The sequence below is a fragment of the Rattus rattus genome, chromosome 1 (assembly GCF_011064425.1).
Source record: "Rattus rattus isolate New Zealand chromosome 1, Rrattus_CSIRO_v1, whole genome shotgun sequence".
Lineage (NCBI taxonomy): Eukaryota > Metazoa > Chordata > Mammalia > Rodentia > Muridae > Rattus > Rattus rattus.
The window spans coordinates 16,981,753-17,001,196 of record NC_046154.1 but is presented as its reverse complement, the minus strand read 5'-3'; the positions used below and the strand labels follow the sequence as shown (position 1 = coordinate 17,001,196).

Genomic DNA, 19,444 nt, shown 5'->3' with positions numbered 1-19,444 from the left:
TGTGTGTGTGTGCTGGGTGGGTGGTGGGTGCCCAAAGAGGCCAAATAGGGTATCAGATCCCCTGGAGCTGGTATTAGACAGTTGTGAGTTGCCTGAGGGACTGGCAACTGAATTCAGGTCTTCTAGAGAGGGGCAGCTGGATCTCAGCCCAGCTTGAGTTTTTAGCACTTGTTTATAATTTAGATTACAGGGCTGGAGAGATGGTCAAGATATGTGCTGCTCTTGCAGAAGGACCCAGGTTTAATTCCCAGCACCCACATGGTGGTGGTGGTGGGTCACAACTGCCTGTAATTCCAGTTCCAGGGGATCTGACACCCTCTTCTGGCCTCCGAGGGCACCCACCCATGTGGTGCACACAATATGCTCAGGCACACACAATAGTCACGGTCTATATGTTCACAAGTGTCAATGAGAATGAAGATCAGAGGGCAACCTGTGGGAGTTTGACATCTTTCTCCCTAGAACCATGTGAGTTCCAGGGATTGAACTCAGGTCTTCAATCTTAGGGGCAAGCACCCTTACCTGCTGAGCCATCTTGAAGGCCAAGTTTTTGTTTGTTGTTGTTTTTTTTTTTTTTTTTTTGTTCTTTTTCTGTTTGAGACAGGGTCTCATTATGTAGACCATGCTGGCCTTGAATTCAGAAATGTACCTACCTCTGCCTCCCAAGTTTGGGGATTAATAGTCAACTACCATGCCAGGCCAACGGAATTTCTTAAGTTAGTTTCTCACATACTGTGTGCCAGAGGTTTTTTTTTTTTTTTTTTTTTTTCATTTGAAGAACATTTTTTTTTTTTTTTTTTTTTTTTGTAGATTGAAGTTCCTCAAAGTAGTTTCAAACACCTGATCAAGTAATTCTTGCCCTTAAACTTCCTGCATAGTTGGGACTTCAAGGAGGGTCGCCAAACCTTGAGGCGCTTCTGAGCCTATGTTTCATAGGCTACTAGTCTAGGAAGGTCTACTTTATCCCAGGGCTATTTGCTTGAAGTCTCAGAATGCTCCGATTGCACAAGGGGTGAAGCCCTTGAGCTCTCTGTATCTGGCATTCCCTTAAACCACACCTGTAGGGATAGGTTCTAGAAGGTTCTCACCTACACACAGCTTTCTTGAAGTGAGACTTTGGCGGGAGTGGGACTCTACTCCTCGGTGATGGCCACAGTGGGAAGCAAAACACACAGGCCTGTTTCCTCCCGGGCTCCGATCTACATGGGGAGCTTTGAGACTGGGTTTCCTCATTAAATTAAAAAAAAAAAAAAAAAAGGTGGTAGCAACAAAGCTGCTACTACAGTTTCCAGATGCTTCTAACGCGGTGACATCTAAAAGGCACTTCCATTAGCCACTGCCCTTTCTCTATGCTCAATCTGTAGGTACCTGGGGCCACAAATGACTTAGTCTAAGGTTCAACCTATAGGTACCTGAGGACACAAATGACTTAATCTAAGTCTGTAGCCTCAAACAATCGGGAAAATAGCTCAGGGACCGCCGATTCCAGACAAGAGTCCTAGGAAGCTCCGCTCCCTCGGCCCTTCTCAATATGGCGCCGCCCAGCGGCCACCGCGCGAAGGCCGGCCGCGCTGACGTGTGTGCGCGCGCGCTTCCTCCGCGCCCCGCCCCGGCGCATGCGCATTGCGCGCTGTCTTCTCCCAGTCTGAGCAGCAGCGGCGGTGGCATCAGGGACGGCGGCGGCGGCGGCGGCGGTAGCCGCGACGGCGTTTCAGTGGAGGAAGATGGCGGCTCCGGGCGACCCCGGGTTCCGCCAGCTGTGAAGATCCCCGGAGCACAGCAAGCACCGGCCTGAGGCAGAGCGGCTGTGCTCTGGCCCTGGCTCCTTCGCCACCGTCACCGGAGACGCGAAGCCGAGAGCGCGGAGCGGGCTGGCCCAGGTGAGGCCTCTCCCGGTGCGGGGCCGCGGCCAGGCGCCGACGCCTCCTGCGCTTTATGCCTGGGGACCCGGGGGCACCCCGAGTCCGGCGCGGGCCCTGTGTCCTGCGCGGGCGTGGGTCTTGGCGGGCCTGGGGTCTTGCTGTCGTCATCCTCGGCTTCCCGGGCTGAGGTGGGGACAGGCGCCCCTTTGCAGCCACCCCTGGGATGGGTGCAGACCTGTGCCCTCTTCTCAGCAGGGTGGTCCTGGGTCCTCATCCGGGCCGGGAGAGGATGCGTGGCCAGGGCAAGAATGGCTTTCGGGGTGTCATGGAGCCTCACCCCGCCCCCTGAAACCCTTAAGTCCTCGGTGAAGAGCGGGAGACCGCTGCCCTCCCGAAATGGGGCTGCGGCGAGGGGGCCGGCGTCTCGGAAGCTGCAGCTGCAAAGAGATGATTTTTTTTTTTGGAATTGGCTGACGAAATGAAACACAAGCAGTTCCTTCCCTGACCCCTAGCCGTTTGAGTGTTCTCTTAGGAGTGGGAACTGCAGCTCTCCCGGCTGGAGACAGCAGTCCACGTTGTGACTGAGGAAGGCTTGCCCTGGTGAGAATTGTTTGTGGAGAGAGAACTGTGGAAGGTGGCAACGAGTTTGTAAATCAAGAAAACCACAATTGGGTGAGATCCCGATAGTATCAGCAGAGAAACTTCAGATGCTGGAGTTGGTTGGAAACCTTTGGAATAAACCGATTGCTTTGTCTGTTGGATCCCCTTGAGTTTTAATAGGAAAATAAAAGCATCGTTTTGTTTCTCAATGGCCAATTCGTCTGCACTTTTCTGTGGTAGCGTTCCTATGGATCTAGATGCAGAACCAGACACATTCCCGGTTTTCCCTTGCAGGAGGCAACACTGGACCATTTTTGTTGTTTATTTATTTTTCTCAGAACTTTTTGTTGTTGTTGAAACAGTAGTAATTGAGACTTCGGTTTCGTTTCTCTAGGGTAGAGAAGATGTTTGATGCCGGGTGGCCTTTTCATTGAGCAAGAATGGCTTCACATGGAATTGTGCTGTTGTGAATTGTTGGGGCCATCTCTTTTGCTTGGACACACCAAATGTCTTTTGTAACACCTCGGGTTTTGCTTGTGCTTAAGAATGATGACATCATGGATTTAAAGGGACAAGGGAAATTGACGAAGAGATACCATCCCTTAGAATTCAGTCTGCAGCTCTTAAAGCTGGACAGGGAGGGATACCCCTTGTATCATAGTTCTGACAGAGTATTCAACTGTCTAGTCTGGTTGGCTGTCCTTTCTGGTGTATGTTAATCAGTTCATATCCCGTAGCTGTTTTGCTTTTGGAATAAACTCAGTTTAATATAGCATCCAATCTACATTGAGCCGTGGGAGCTTTATGCACTTCGCTTTAATGGCAAGTATTAAGTTAAAATGACAATTAGTAAATTTAATATCAGCTAGCTCTTTGACCGTTTTCCCCTTTCTTAAATCATTTTTTTTTTAAACAGAAGTGGGTAGACTTCCTTAGTTTCTTAGCTAGAGATGTAATTGAGCCAAGCAAGGGTAGGAAGTTGGAGGGCCGCTCTGCCTATTAATTTGCTAATAGAGGATCGCAGGATCGGTGGTGGTTTGACATCATGCTCTTTGCCATCCTCTGTCTCGCCGCTGTGCCATGGCATCAGGTTTGGGCGGAACTCTGGGGCATCATTTACTCGCAGCATTTTGCCTTATTTCCTTACCTGACTTAGGTACAAAATGAGAAAGGAGAAACAGCTGGGGCTGGCTCGTTTGTTTGTTTTAGGTTTATCTTTTTTTTTTTTTTTTTAAGTTTACAGGTATTCTTGCCAGTGCTCACCTGTATGTTCCCATTTGCATCCCTAGAGCCTTATATCCATCCCCTGGGAACTGGAGTTACTGATGGTATAAGCTGCCATGTTGGTGCTGGGAATGGAACCTAGGTCAGCTAGAAGGGGAGCCAGTGCTCTTAACTCTTTATCTAGCCAGCCCCTGGACGCTTTTGCTTTTAAAGATTTGTTTTTATTATTTAAAAATTTTGTGTGTGTGTGTATATAGGGGTGGAGAAGGACAGGGGAGGGGGGGGATCTCCATGTGTTAGCAGAGGCCAGAGGTATCAGGTCCCCTGGAGCTGGGCTTACTGAAGGTTGTGACCCATCTGGTTTGGATGCTAGGAGCGCACCTTGGGTCCTCTGCAAGATCAGAAGGCACTTTTAACCCCTGAGCCATCTCTCCAGCCCTAGGATGCTTCTTTAGTATTTTATTCTTAGTTTTATTTTATTTTGTTTTTTGAGTGGGTTTCTCTGTGTAGCCCTGATTATCCTGGAACTTGTAGACCAGGCTGGCCTTGAACTCAGAGATTTGTCTGCCTTTGTTCCTGACTGCCACATATTAAAGGTATGTGCCACTAATGCCCAGCTCATAGGATGCTTCTTGGTGTCCAATATAATTTTATTTATTTTTATTTTTTAATATTTATTTTTATTTATATGCGTACACTGTAGCTATCTTCAGACACACCAGAAGAGGGCATCAGATCCCATTACAGATGGTTGTGAGCCACCATGTGGTTGCTGGGAATTGAACTCAGGACCTCTGGAAGGGCAGTCAGTGCTCTTAACCGCCGAGCCATCTCTCCAGCCCAACAATTCTTAATAAAACCCAAAGCTCCTCGGTTCAATAATAGGATTCCTACTTTATAAGATAACTACGTGGACAAAACGAGGCAAGGTCTGTGAAAGTGCTCTGAGAGATCGCACCCTGAGTATGTGAAACAGTTGGTCATGGCAGTGCGACCCTCGGAGGCCACAGAGGCAGGCGGATCTCTGTGAGTTTGAGGTCAGCCTGGTCTACAGAGTGAGTCCCAGGAGAGCCAGGGCTTCATAATGAGACCCAGGCTGTTAAAAAAGCACAGTACAAGAGAAATAGACTATGTATCTTCAGTAAAAAGGTCCTCTATGTGTTGAGGGAGGTACTGACTATTTGTAAGGACAGCTTTTTTATCTAAAAGTTGTCTGAGGCTGGTTGGAAAGCTGGACGAGAAAATCAGTGTTTATGGTAGTGCAGTAAGTGTGCTCCTCCAACCAGGGGGGAGCAGAGCTTTGCCTAGGCCGTTACTCATTTCTTCCTCCCTTCTTTATTGTTTATTTTTGCTTGCTTGCTTTCTTTCTCTCTCTCTCTCTCTCTCTCTCTCTCTCTCTCTCTCTCTCTCTCTCTCTGTCTCTCTTTCTTTCTTTCTTTCTTTTATTTTATTTATTTATTTTTTTTGGAGATAGGACCTCACTATGTATCCCTGGATGTTTTGGCGCTCACTCTGTAGACCAGGCTGGCCTCCAACTCACAGAGAGCCTCTGCCTTCTGAGTGCGGGGACTGGAGAAGGCGTCCCCACCTCCTAGCTTGTTTCTTTACAACTTTTTTAGATTTATTTTATATGTTTTTCCTGCGTGTATGTATATTCAGCACGTGTTTCTTGGTGCCCTCAGAGTTTAGAAGAGGGCATGGGACCCCTCCCTGCTGCCGCCCCCACCCCTCAACCCCCGCCTACACACACACACACACACACACACACACACACACACACACACACACACGGAGTGGTGGAGGGGTGTGAACCATCATGTAGGTGCTGGGAATCCAGCTGTTGTTTATTTCTTTCTTGTCTCTCATGCTAGCCCGGGTCCTCCCCATCCTCCTCCTACCTTCTCTAGGGCTGGGATTTTAAGTGTGCATTGCCATGCATGGCTTAGGAATACTTAAGTCTTTGTCCTGAGCTCTTTCCCCTTTTATTCATTCACCGTCATGATGCTTCCTACACAGCATGCGTGCCCCAGTTATAGCTTCTGAATTGTCAAAGATCTAACAGCCTCAGGAGAGCCTTTCTGAGTGAGTCACAGGCCCAGGCAGCAAGCATTCGCACAGTGAAAGTTTGTCAGATTCTGCATGAGGCAACTTCAGAGTGACACTTTTTTTTTTTTTTTTGAGCTGGGATCGAACCCAGGGCCTTGCGCTTGCAGGGCAAGCGCCTACCACTGAGCTAAATCCCCAACCCCAGAGTGACACTTTTTAAAAAATGCTTTGGACAAACAGCACATGAGGCATAGTGTTTTAATTGCTGCAGCGGCGGTGTGGTGGTGGTGGTGGCGGTGGCGGTGGCAGTGGCAGTGGTGATGGCGATGGCGATGGTTATGGTGGGTGTGCCAGGGATTCAACCCTGGCCTTGCAAACAGTAGTCAAATGCTTTGCCACTGAGCTATATGCCCATCCCTGTTTTGTGTTTTTATTTTATTTTATTTTATTTGTTTATGTATTTTTTAGTGTGTATGGGTCCTTTGCCTACATGTATGTCTGTGAGCCTGGTGCCCCGCATTGGGTCCTGCGATACTGGGGTTACAGAGGCTTTGAGCAGCCATGTGGATGCTGGAGTCCGACTTACTCAGGTGTTCTGGGCAGTGCTCTTAACTACCGCTGAGCCATCCCTCCAACCCTCTTTCCTCCCCCATTTATTTGCTTGTTTTGTTTTTGTCTGAGACAAGTTTAGTGATTCCCCAAGTTGGCCTGGGACTTGTTATCTCTCCTCCTGCCTCCCACTCTCTAGGTTGGGATTACAGACATGTGCACCGTGCCCAGCCCTGCGTATTTTCACAGGCCTGGAACTCACTGTGTAACAGAAGATGACTTAGGACTCTGATCCTGTTCTTACCTCCTGGTGCTGGGTTTATTTGGTGCGGAGGATCCAGGTGTGGGCTGTGTGTGCACACTCATCAAGCACGCTACCAGCTGAGCCACATACCCAGCCACTCATTGTTGTGTATTGTGACAGTTCGTTATGTGAAGGAGATGACCTATTTATAAGTCATTTTAAAATCATAGGGAATTAGGGGTTGGGGATTTAGCTCAGTGGTAGAGCACTTGCCTAGCAAGCACAAGGCACTGGGTTCGGTCCCCAGCTCCAAAAAAAAAAAAAAAACATAGGGAATTGAGTGCATAAAAATTTTTTTAAAAAAATTTTCCCCAATGTTATTCTGTTTTGCTTCAGAAGGTGGAAGGCATTGTGTGGTACTTTGGGATGATGTGTTTTTACTCTCTCTCTCTCTCTCTCTCTCTCTCTCTCTCTCTCTCTCTCTCTCTCTCTCTGTGTGTGTGAATGGTAAACGTAGGTATTATGTAAAACTTTATTGTTGTGGATTGTAGCTTAGCTCAGCTAACTCACGTGTCTTCCTTCTCTGCCTCCCTGCCTCCCTCCCTCTCTTTCTTCCGAGTTGAACCAGGGACTTCTTTGTGATCTGGTCACTGCCCCACTCCACCACTCTACCATTGAGCTATGCTTTCAGCCTGGACAGTTTTTACATTTCAACATGGTCATATCCAGATATCCAGTTCTGGGATAGTTCCTAGCAATAGCAGGTAATGTTCCCTAGACATGTTACCCAGGCTGGCTCAAACGTTCCTTTCTTCTTCTTTTTAAGATTTATTTATTTATTATATACACTCTTCAGACACACCAGAAGAGGGCATCAGATCTCATTACAGATGGTTGTGAGTCACCATGTGGTTGCTGGGAATTGAACTCAGGACTTCGAGAAGAGCAATCAGTGCTCTTAACCACTGAGCCATCTCTCCAGCCCTCCTTTATTCTTTTAGAAGGCAGACTAGTTAGATTGTGGTGTTTTCTTTTCTCTTCCTAATAAAGTTTATTTTAAAAATCTTTTAAAAGCTCTCTTTCTCTCTTCCTTTTCATCTGTCTCTTCCTGTCTTTCTTCCCCTCTGTGTGTGTTCGTGTGTCTATGTGTCTGATGGGACCCGAAAGTCACAAATTGGCTAGACTGGTTGTTGGGCAAGCCTCAGAGATCCATCCACCTGCTGAATCCTGGGACTACAGGCACCTGCTGCTCTGCCCTAATTGTTGTGTGGGTGGTGGTCTGAATTCAGGTCTTCATGCTTACATAACACTTTCCCACTGAGCTATCTCTCGAGCCTTAATTGTGCTAAGGTTTAATTCGGACATTTCCAGAGGTAGGCTGTGTAAGTACCTGATGTGTACATTTAAAATGTTAATAGATAGAATAATTTTGAGATTTTTGACAATTTATGGGTGAACTTGGAAAATGCTGTGCTACGAGAGATAAGCCTAACTCGTAAGAGAAAATACGGTATGAATCCATTCACAGGTGATTGACAGTAGAATGGGAGCAGCCGTGTGAGAATAGGATCCAGAAGTTGGGGCAGGCAGGGGAGACTACAATTGATGAATGTGGGCTGTCTGTTTGAGATGGGTCCTGTGCACAGTGAGCAAAAGGACTTATGCCACCAAACTGTGTTCTTCAAAACAGTAGTGAGCGGCATAGTTCACTACAAGAAAAGGTTTTTTTTTTTTTTTGGTTCTTTTTTTTCGAGCTGGGGACGGAACCCAGGGCCTTGCGCTTCCTAGGCAAGCGCTCTGCCACTGAGCTAAATCCCCAACCCCAAGAAAAAGTTTTAAAGGGGTGGGGAGGTGAGACTGAAGAAAGAGGAGACTTGCTAGGCTCAGTCCCTTGCACCCAAACAGTGGCTAACAGTTGTCTGTAACTTGAGTTCCATGGGACCTGATCCCCAATTCTGGCCTCTGAGCGTGCTGCATACAAGCAATATACAGATACAGTAATGTAGGCAACACATTAATTCACATAAATAATAAATCTAAGAAAGGTGTTAACCAGAGTTGAGGATGTAACTCAGTGGTACAGTATTTGTCTAGCATGCACAAGACCCTAGCTGGGCGTAATCCTCAGCACCCCCTCTCAAAAGAATGAAAGCAAAAAACAAGTCTGGGCTGGAGCGATGGCTCAGTGGTTAAGAGCTCTTGCAGAGGACCTGTATGGGGCAGCTCACAACTGCCTGTCACTCCAGGTCCTTGTCCTGACTTCCTCAGGCACCTGCACTTGGTCCTGCACAAACACATAAGTAAAAACAAATAACATGTCATGCTAATGGCCTTAGGTTTTCAGAACAAGGGTTCAGGGGGTTGTTTATTTTGACAGGTTATTTTTTGCTCACTGTGGCCTGGAAGTCATTTACTATGTAGCCCAGGCCTAAAATTCATTTTTTGGAGACAGGGTCTCACCATGTGTTTTTGACTGGCCTAGAACTCTCAGTGTAGATCAGGCTGGTCTCAGATTCACAGAGATTTACCTACCTCTGCTTCCAAAGTGTTGGGATTAAAGTTCTATGCCATCATGTATGGCTGGCATCTCATATTTCTAATACCAGCAGTCAGGAGTTAGGGCAGGAGGATTGATGTGAGTTGGAGGCCAGCCTGGACTACAGAATGAGTTCTAGGACAGGCAGGGCTACCCAGAGAAATCCTATCACACCCCCACCCTTTTCATCATGTTGGGGAGGAGTGTCTGGGAAACCTACTTTCTGATCAGTGTTGTTAAAACAGCTGGCAGAAGGGAGAGAGCAAACACTGTTCTAGCAGTTTTATATCTTTTATTTAGTTTTGTGGAGTCATTTGAGAACACTGCTGAATGTGACGGGAGCAGTCAGTGGCTGAAACAGGAGGATTGGCGTTATGGGCTATATCCCTCCGTGATTGAGAGCTTGGGCAGCACGGCATGTCCAGGACCAATGCCCCAGTGCTGAAAAAGAAAACCAGAAGAAACAGAAAGGACTTGGGGTGCCTCTGACTACTTGTTTGCTAGTACAACCCATGCTGATGCACTCTGGTTATCTCGAGTCTCTCCTGTTGTGAGTGCTTTCTGGTTTTGTTCTAACTTTCTTAGCTGCTTAGGATTGAACTCCGGACCTTTGATATGGAAGGGAAGTGTTTAACCACTGAACTAAACCCCCATCCTATTTTAAGCTTTGATTTATGTCTGTAGCTTTAATGATGTACCAGGACTAAATGTGGTGTCGTATATCTGTAATTCCAACACTTGGGAAGCTGAGGCAGGAGAATGGAGAGCCAGTGGCTTCACAGACCTTGTCTCAGAAAAACAACACCAAAACCCCAAAACAGAAGCATGATAGTTGAGTCCTCGGGTCCTAGCTAAGTACATCGTCCTTCTCTTGTATGGCAGTGTCGTGGGACGGGTGGGCTTGATGTTAGAATCTGTAACTGAGCTATCGTAGTGAATGAGAGGCAGTGAGATGGAGTGTGCTGGACACTGCAGGCGCTTAAACCCGGGACTCCAGAGCAGAGGTGGCTCTAGAGTGAGTGCTGGGGCAGGCAGGGCCGCACAGGAAACCCTGTCTCAACAAATCGAAGAAGAAAAAAATTAGGAGGATTTATTTTCAGTAGAGCATATTCTTATTCTTAGTTGTGGGTTCTTTAAAGAATTTATCATGTCCTTCCATCTGTCTGTCTTAAGGTGCCAGGATGTAATCCAGGGCCCTTTGCATAAGTAAGTGCTTTGTCTGTCTGTCTGTCTGTCTTTCTTTTTTTTTAAGTTTTTAGGTAGCATGTAAAGTACTGGGATTTCATTGCGACATTTTCATATATATGTATCATTTATCTTCTCATATTTGCCCCCTGTTCAAATATTTATTTCTAAAATGTATTTTTTTTTTTTTGAGAGTATGTGAGTGTGGGATGCCATTGTACAACCTTTGGGAATTGGTTCCCTTCCACCCCGTGAGTCCTGTTGATAGAGCTCAGTCCTCAGGCCTAGTTGTCAGGTGACCCTCACAGTGTTGTTGACCTAAAAACTGGCCAGCACGGAAGGAAGTGTGTATCTTACTCGTCCTTTAAATGCTGACCCTTAAGCCTCAATTTCAGCATTGCCGACTGTAGTCATTTCTCTTTTCCCACCTGGGAAAATATAGTATGGGGTGACACAGAACACTGAGGACAGTCTGTGGTGACATTTCCCATATATCTGGACATGATACCTTTGGCTTCGATTTTGAGATAGTCTCATTCGGTATACAAGACTGGCCCTGAACTTGGAGCAGTCCTTGTCTGGGAGTATGTATGAGCCACTGGCTGGACATGGTGTCTTTTTGTTTGTTGTGTTTTGTTTTGTTTGAAACAAGTTTCTCTGTGTAGCTCTGGGAGTTCTGGAAGTTACTGTGTAGACCAGAGATTCACCTATCTCTGTTTCTCAGGTGCTGGGATTAAAGGATGGCTAGCCCCTGTATTATGAGGCTTTCTTGTTACCTTGGAGCAAAAACCTGGCAGTGTTGTTGCTGCTTAGTTTCTTCCTGCTATTTATTGCCTTGTTCTCCACTTCATTGGCAACCATAGCAATGAGGACAGAGACATGGGTTTAATTAGGCAGGTGATCAGTGGGTGGAGTCTAACTTGTGAGGCCCTGAGAAGCAGGAGCTGTCTGTAGGATAGGCCTGGATTGGCTCTGCTCTTGTAAGGCCGCCTTGCTCAAGTGTTCACATAGCCCTAAGACCATTGCTATCCTGCCTAAGAGGACAGAGGTTAGAAGGAAAGCTCCATTAGCAGAGGGTCCTACCATACTCCCAAGTGGAGAGGGATAGTTTAGACACACAGATGGCCAAGAGAACAGAGGTGGAAAGAGATCTGAGAGTGTCTGAGGAACAGGAGTTCACTGGCTGAAATGAAATCTGTGGGAAAGGCCACTGATCTCACTGTGGGTAAACCCTAGGCACAGCATGGTAAATACTGTCTGACAATTTTATTTTTTGTTTGTTTCGAGAGTGTTTCTCAAGTAACCTAGGCTGGCCTAGAACTCCAGGTCTCTGTCACAGCTTCCATACTGCTGAGATTACTGGAGTCTATCTCCTTATGCCTTTCCCCTAACCAAGCAGCAGAATGCACCAGGAATTCCTCTAATTCAGTAACTCATTTAATTCCGACACTACCTGGAGGTAGTTTCAAATACCCAGGTTGAGTGTTCAGCACTGTAGAGTGACCCCACCCCAGATGCCAGCAGAAAGTCTGGTTTCTCACAGAGTCTTCTCTGGGTCACAGAGCCTCCACGGACACTACATGTGTTACTTTACTCTAAACATTCCGTTTACTACTGTGTTATGAAGGATACCGGTGCTGGATTGCTGGGTGACTGCTGCAACATGGAGAACTGTGTGCGTTTGGTCCCTCAGCCAACTAGGTGTGGTCCACACAGGCCTGACAGGGTTGCTAGAATTTGCTGAGTGCCAGCCTAGCCAAAAAACACTAGCTTCTGGGTCTGTAAGGGACCCAGGAATATGGCAGAGAAGGATAGAGGAGAAGCCTGTTCCTGGCTCCGTGTGCATGCACAAGCCACACAAGCCACACAGGCATGCGCGTGCACGTGCGCGCGCACACACACACACACACACACACACACACACACACACACACACACACACACACACTACAGGCTATGGGTAAATGGGAATGCCTACAGTGAGTCATGTGGGAAGGTACACATGTTCCTCTGGGCACACCTCTAGATGCCTCTACATACTCAGTAGTCTGGAATCTCCCCAGACACAGAGTTCTTATTTTGCTTCTGTGTTTTTTAGGCAGAATAGTATTTAGCCCAGGCTGGCCTTAAACTCACTGTTATACACAGCATGACTTTTGAGTTTCTGATCCTACAGCCTCAGCCTCCTAAGAGCTGGGGTTACAGGCTTGTCCACCATGTCTAGTGCCTTTTTGAGTTTAATTGATTAAATCATTGGCTGTTGGTGATCAAGTTAGCAACTGGAGGGTTGGCATAGTAGTCTGACTTTTTTTTTCTTGTTTTTGGAGCTGGGGACCGAACCCAAGGCCTTGCGGTTGCTAGGCAAGTACTCTACCACTGAGCTAAATCCCCAACCCCAGTAGTCTGACTTTTTAGTCATGCCTTAACCTTTCCTATAATCAGTCCCAATCCTGAAGCTCGTAGGGCTTCCAATTAACTCTTTAGTACAGAAGGGGTCTACTTTGGAAATTCTCCTGTTTTTAGAAGTTATGTGCCAGGAAACAGAGGAAAGTCCAGTCAAATATTTCACAATTGTCACAATCACACAGGGATCCTTAGCATTCAGCATCTCAAGGTTGTATTTTACTAGTAGTCATTAGCATTAACTTCATCAGTAAGACTTCACAACCAAGCATGGCAGTACACGCCACTGTTCCCAGCACCGGCGAGGCAGAGACCGGCAGATCAATGTAAAGTTTTGGCCAGCCTCAGCTACATATTAAGTTCCTGCCTTAAAAAAACAACACATGTCCTAGAGAGGTGGCTCAGCAGTTAAGAGCCCTGGCTGCTCCTGCAGAGGACCTGGGTTGTATTCCCAGCACTCACGTGGTGACTTACAACCTTCTGTAATCCCAGGTCCAGGGGATCTGATGTTCTTTTCTCTTCTCCACAGGCATCAGGTACACATGTGCACACATAAAGATACATGCAAGCAAAACACTCGTACACATAAACAAAACAACAAAATGGCATTAAAATAGACCCCGGGAGGGGCTGGGGATTTAGCTCAGTGGTAGAGCGCTTACCTAGGAAGGCGCAAGGCCCTGGGTTCGGTCCCCAGCCCCAAAAAAAAAAAAAAAAAAAAAAAATAGACCCCGGAGCATGCGCAGCTGACAGAGTGCTTGCCGTGGGCTTGCTCCTCAACACTACAAGAAAGACAATTGATATTGTCTTTATTGCTATTGATAAACACCCGTTAGTGTGTTAGAGAGGTGAGGTTTTAAAAGCGATCCGGCTTCCTGGTGACACCCGATGGAGATTAGCCAAGGCTAAAGGTTCATTGGTATTCAATGTTTACAAAGCTGAAGTTGCTTGTGGAAGGTGTGCTTGAGATGTGTGTACAGTCCACTGATGCCCAACTAGTGTCCGTTTAAGTTACGTGTGTAAATGGAAGAGGTAGTTGAGGCCACTGAGCTACTGAGGTGTGTTCTAGGTGAGGGCGAGCGAGGCCGTGGGGCCTGTTATAGCCACCTCAGATCTGCATATTTTATTACAAAGCCCTGCAAGTGTGCCGTGTGTATGACTGTTTTCAGTGAGAAGATGCCTGAAGATTACCTTACTCAGTCAAGCACCCTGTCCCCTACCCCATTTACATATTTAAGGATAAATATTGTTAAATGCAGTAGTTCTGAAGTTTTTCTGCCCTTTGGGTTCCTTCTGCCTGTGTAGCATATCACTTGAATGAGGCTCTAGGAAATGTTAGGAGAGAACGTCCCCTGCAGCACTGGATGGAGTGAGCACAGTGAACTAAGGGTTTGAAGGACACAGGTGGACGAGTGAGCCGCGCCTTAACCTGCACCGTGAAGCACGCACGGGCCGGGGGAGGTTGCGTTCCTTTTCTCCATTGGCATTAGACTAATATTACTTGAGAATCTAATAGTAAAATACCAAGCTCTGTGGAGTAATTTTATGAAACTCTGTGATTTGACTGTAGTAAGGTTTCATTGATATAATCAGTTGGAATTTATTAGATAAAAGTAAAATACAGTGTTAGTTAAATTTTGTTGACGATCTAGGACTGTCTGAATCATATAGTGAGACAGCTGAACATAGAGGCACAGGCAATCAGGAAGCAGAGGCAAGAGGATTACAGGTTCAAAGCCAGCCTGGAGTATTGGATAGAAAACAAGTCTGAAAAAGAAAAAAAAAAAAAAAGGCACTGTTTCTAACCCCTTTTGATTTGTACTGTATTTTTACAACCACAGCCTTCTGTTTAAAGTTATAGTTACGTCAGGTTATTACAAGTAGAATTATCCTGTACGTTGCATATTTGTACCATGTGTTCTTAGATACAGAAATTCAGGGTCAGTGGTGGCTATTTGGGTATGGGCGTTTGCTACAGGAGCCTGGCAGCCCAGCCTTCCTAAGGTGGAGGGAGTGCTGTCCTCTGACCTCCCCTCTACACACCTCTACCATCAGTAGTAGATTTACCCACTTCAGATTTGGCTCCCAGGTGTAGGGGAACAAGCCTGTAATCACAGCCCTTTGGAGGCTAAGTTCAGGGGATCATGGGTTCAAGACTGACTTAGGCTATGGGAGCTTGTGGAGAAAGCCAGCATCTCCATTTTTGGCTGAAGATATAGCTTACTTAGTGATGGCTTCGTAGCAGGTTCCCAGTTCAATTCCCCAGCACTGCATAATGGGGAAGAATATAGACCTCAAAAGAAACAGAAGTTTGGACTGGAGATGGCTCAGTGGTTAAGAGCACTGACTGCTCTTCCAGACGTCCTGAGTTCAATTCCCAACAACCACATGGTGGCTCACAGCCATCTGTAATGAGGTCTGATGCCCTCTTCTAGTGTGTCTAAAGACAGCTACAGTGTACTCATATATAATAAATAAATCTTTAAAAAAAAAACAAGTTTAAGAATTACAGTATAATTGTGATTTTTCACAAAGCACAGAACATTGAATCTAGAATGCATGATTTGGAACATGAGTATCTTCACTGTTGAAACCTGTGCCCTTTTCTTAACCAACCTATACTTGGTGGTAGCAAATCCTTTGACTGCTCCATATAGACAAAGAGGGTGGGCGGCCTTGAGGCTGCCCTGTTTTTACAGCCCCTTGAAGACCATTGTAAAATGGCATGATCTGGGACTGGAGGGAGAGCTCTGTGTTTAAGCAGTGGTTGCTCTTCCAGAGGACACAGGTTCTGTTCTTAACACCCACATGGCAGCTCATGCAGTCTGTAACTCCAGTGCCAAGGGGTCTAACTCTCTCTCTGACCTCCAGAGGCACCAGGCACACACATGGGACACCAGGCATACATGTGGTACATAGACATACTTTGTAGAGAAAATATCCATTCATAGAAAATATATGCATTTTTAAAGATTTGTTTGTTTTATTTAGGAGTACATTGTAGCTGTCTTCAGATACACTAGAAGAGGGCATCAGACCTCATTACAGATGGTTGTGAGCCACCACATGGTTGCTGGGAATTGAACTTAGGACCTCTGGAAAAGCAGCCAGTGCTCTTAACCTCTGAGCCATTTCGCCAGCTCTAAGGTTTTTTTTGTTTGTTTGTTTGTTTTGTTTTTTTCTTTTTCTTTTTCTTCTTCTTTTTTCTTCTTTTTCTTTTCTTCTTCTTTTTTCTTTTTCTTCTTCTTCCTTTTTTCTTTTTTCTTTTTTTTGGAGCTGGGGACCGAACCCAGGGCCTTGCGCTTGCTAGGCAAGCACTCTACTACTGAGTTAAATCCCCAACCCTGCACTTTTAAAAGTATGATTTGACCATTGTGCCGCTTGGTTGACATTGTAGCACTTTGCAGTCTGAGGCAAGATGATCACAAGTTTGAGGCCAGTCTAAGCTATCTAAGTCTAAGAGCTGTAGGTCTGGAATATGTTCAAAGTCTGTCTCCAAACGAAAAAGAATGCTGATAGGTAATGTGAGGGCATACTTTATTTTCCTATTTTATTAAAGGGAATCTAATTGGGTAACAGACGTGTTAACCACTGAAAAACACGTTCCTGCTGACATCTGTTATTAAATATGGGACGCTTTATAGAGCCACCCTGTGGTGTCTGTGTCAGAGGAACTCGGTTTGCTAATAGAAACTGTACAGCAGCAGTTAGGCCAAAACATTCTATTCCTGGACATTTGGGGGCTTAAATCATTGACTGCCAGGAGAGGAGTTTCCCAATTAGAGCTTCTGTTGCTATAGATAAGATATTTTAATATCATGTGTGTGGCCAAAACATCTGTTTGAGTGCCAAGTGGATTTTACCCTTCTCTCTAGTGCAGTTTTTCTAACTGGCAAATTACTAGTTTAAAAAAATAGCAATTTAAAACTCTCCCATCCCCACCTTCCCTTTTGGTGCTCTGAAATCCTACCTGGTCAGCAGAGCGGGGTTCAGCACATCCGTCCAGCGTCTTTCTTACCACAGAGGGCAGGAGCTTCTCCTTTCCCACTGGAGCCGCTCAAGCTTGACAACACGCATAATTTATCATACGCCGCCCGCCCGTGCTGTTGCTTACTTATATGTCTTTGGGTTTTGTTGTGTTTCAGACAGGGTTTCTCTGTGTAGCCCTGGCTATCCTAGAACTGGATCTGTAGACCCGGGTGGCCTAGAGCTCACAGATACCTGCCGACCTCTGCCTCCTGAGTGCTGACATTAAAGGTGTGAGCCACTGTCAACTGGCTCTGTTAACTTGTGCTTAGTGGAGTCGTTCTCTCTGTACCTTCTGTGAGATCCAAACGTAGTATTCTAGTAATTGCCACAGTTTAATGTGTGCGTGTGTGCGTGTGCGTGCTTCAGTATATGCCCACTGCAGTGGGCGTCAGAGGGCAGCTTTCAGAGTTGGCTGTCACCTTCCACTCAGGGATGAAACTCAGGGTCTGGTTCGTATGGCAAGTGTTTTTACCATCTCACTGGCCCTGAACACAGTAGTTTAGTTCATGTACATGTCACATTGATACTTGTTGACTGCATAAAATAGAGTAGGATATTTTCTTCTATAAATTTTCCAGTTTCTGTCATTTTTCATTTGACTTGGTGCAAAGATAATGGTGGTGGTGATGGTGGTGGTGATGATGACGATGGCGGTGGTATATTCTTTTTTTTTTTTTGGAGCTGGGGACCGAACCCAGGGCCTTGCGCTTCCTAGGCAAGCGCTCTACCACTGAGCTAAATCCCCAACCCCGGCGGCGGTATATTCTTAAGGCTTACTCTAATCTGTTATGATTGTGTATAGATCTTTTGTCCAGCAGTGTTTGTATTTTTTTTTTTTCTTTTTTCTTTTTCCCCGAGCTGGGGACTGAACCCAGGGCCTTGCGCTTCCTAGGCAAGTGCTCTACCACTGAGCTAAGCCCCCAACCCCGAAGTGTTTGTATTTTCAGGAGCAATGTTGTCTTTAGCTCACACTGGCATCTCTGAGGTGGGAACTTCCTGAGCTTACAACAGCATCTGTACAATCATGATAAATATTTTTTGAAATTATGAAGAGCAAGCTAGATTCTGTTCTCGATCTTCACCAGCATTTTATTTAAGTGAATCAGCTGAGTTTCAGTTTTTTCATGTTTCTTTTTTTTTAATTCATTTATTATATATAAGTACACTGTAACTGTCTTCAGACACACCAGAAGAGGGCATTGGATCTCTTTACAGATGGTTGTGAGCCACCATGTGGTTGCTGGGAATTGAACTCAGGACGTCTGGAAGAGCAGTCAGTGCTCTTAACCACTGAGCCATCTCTCCAGCCCTGAGTTTCAGTTTTATCTCTGTCTGTCTACATGTGTGTATGTTCTTTGGTGTATGTGTGGAGATAGAGAAACTTGTGGGAACTGGCTTTTTCCTTCTACCCTGTAGGTTCTGGGGACTGGACTGAGGTGATCAGGTTTGGGGTAAAGTGTCTTCTACTCACTGATCCATTTCACCTTCTCTTCAACTGCATTTTTGAAACAAGAGTCTCTCACTGAAGCTGGATCTCACTGATGTAGCTAGTGTGACTAGTCAGTGACTTCCTGGCAAACAAAACATTGGCATTATCAAACAAACAGGCAAACACTCCCCCTCTTCCTGCTCCCCTCTTTAGAAACCAAATAAAAAGCCAAAAACTTTGGAACTCAAGAGAAATAAAAGCTGTTAGTTTTGGCCAGCTGACTGCCTTGGCACTCGGTGATTTATTGGCGTATCTGCTGTATTTTGATTCAGTTTCTGTTATGAAGTGAAGTCAGCACTTGGGATGCTCTGAGGACATGTCTGGAGACCTTGTGCTCATGAGGATGCCCTGTAGAAGGCAAAGTGACCCAGCTTAACAGCTGGTCTTCACATTCTAGGTCTATTGAGCTGACTTCCAATTGTGAGTTTCCCCAAAGACCCATCACTTTGGGGAATGAGGAGTTCTGGTGAGGGTGAGAACTTGTCTTCATGAAAACCTCGTTCTCAGGGTCAGTGTGGTTTACATGGGAAATGCTGTAAGCCAACAGAAAACAAAATGAAAATGAAAACAAAACTTGAGAGCATCAAAATGCTTCCTTCTCCTCAGGAGCTCTGAGTAATGACTGAGGAAGAGAAAAAGAAGCTGTGTGAATTGGTGCAATGCACAGTTGCCAAGGAAAGGTATCTACCAGGCCTGTGCCCAGGGCTGAGCTGGCAAGCGTGCCTCTGGGAGCATGGGGCTGATGTTTCTGTGGCCCACCAGACAGTGAAGCTCCTTAAAGCTTACCTATGGCTGTGTGAGCCACTGCTCAGGGGTGCTGACGGTGCTGTTAGAAGGTTCAGAATGCGAGTAAACTGCTTTATTGAGCCGACAATGCACTCTGCATGGGAAATAGTGAGAATGATCTTCCATAGCCTCCTCCAGTTCAGTTCTGGAGCTACCCGGGCTCGTTGGTCAGCACCGTGCTGAGGATGGTGGCTGGCTGGGTTGGAATTAGATGTGAACAGTGGCCTACTCAACAGGTCTTTTTCTTTAGTGAGTTTGTACAGTGAGGCTAATGTTAACTCAGTAAGTGAGAGAAGGGAGTCAGTCTTGTGTGTATGCAGAATGAAAACAGAAGTAAAACACTGTAGAAGAGCCAGGGCCTGACAGGAGGGGAGAATAGGAGTAGTAGGAGAAAAGGGGGAATAAGCGCAAAAGACAATCAGGTACCTGCAAAGCAATGTGTATACAAGGCAGGGTTATATCCACAGGAAGGAAGGAAGGAAGGAAGGAAG

General features: G+C 46.1%; 1 protein-coding gene across 1 annotated transcript in view; it reads left to right on the top strand.

The window, feature by feature from the left end:
* The first annotated feature begins 1,815 nt into the window (after window positions 1-1,815).
* The window catches only part of Fbxo42 (F-box protein 42), a 59,943-nt gene continuing 42,314 nt past the window's right edge, over window positions 1,816-19,444 (top strand). Inside the window, exon 1 of the mRNA XM_032895194.1 lies at window positions 1,816-1,880. The gene's annotated coding sequence lies outside the window, so the exon portion shown is untranslated. The remainder of the gene's footprint in view (window positions 1,881-19,444) is intronic.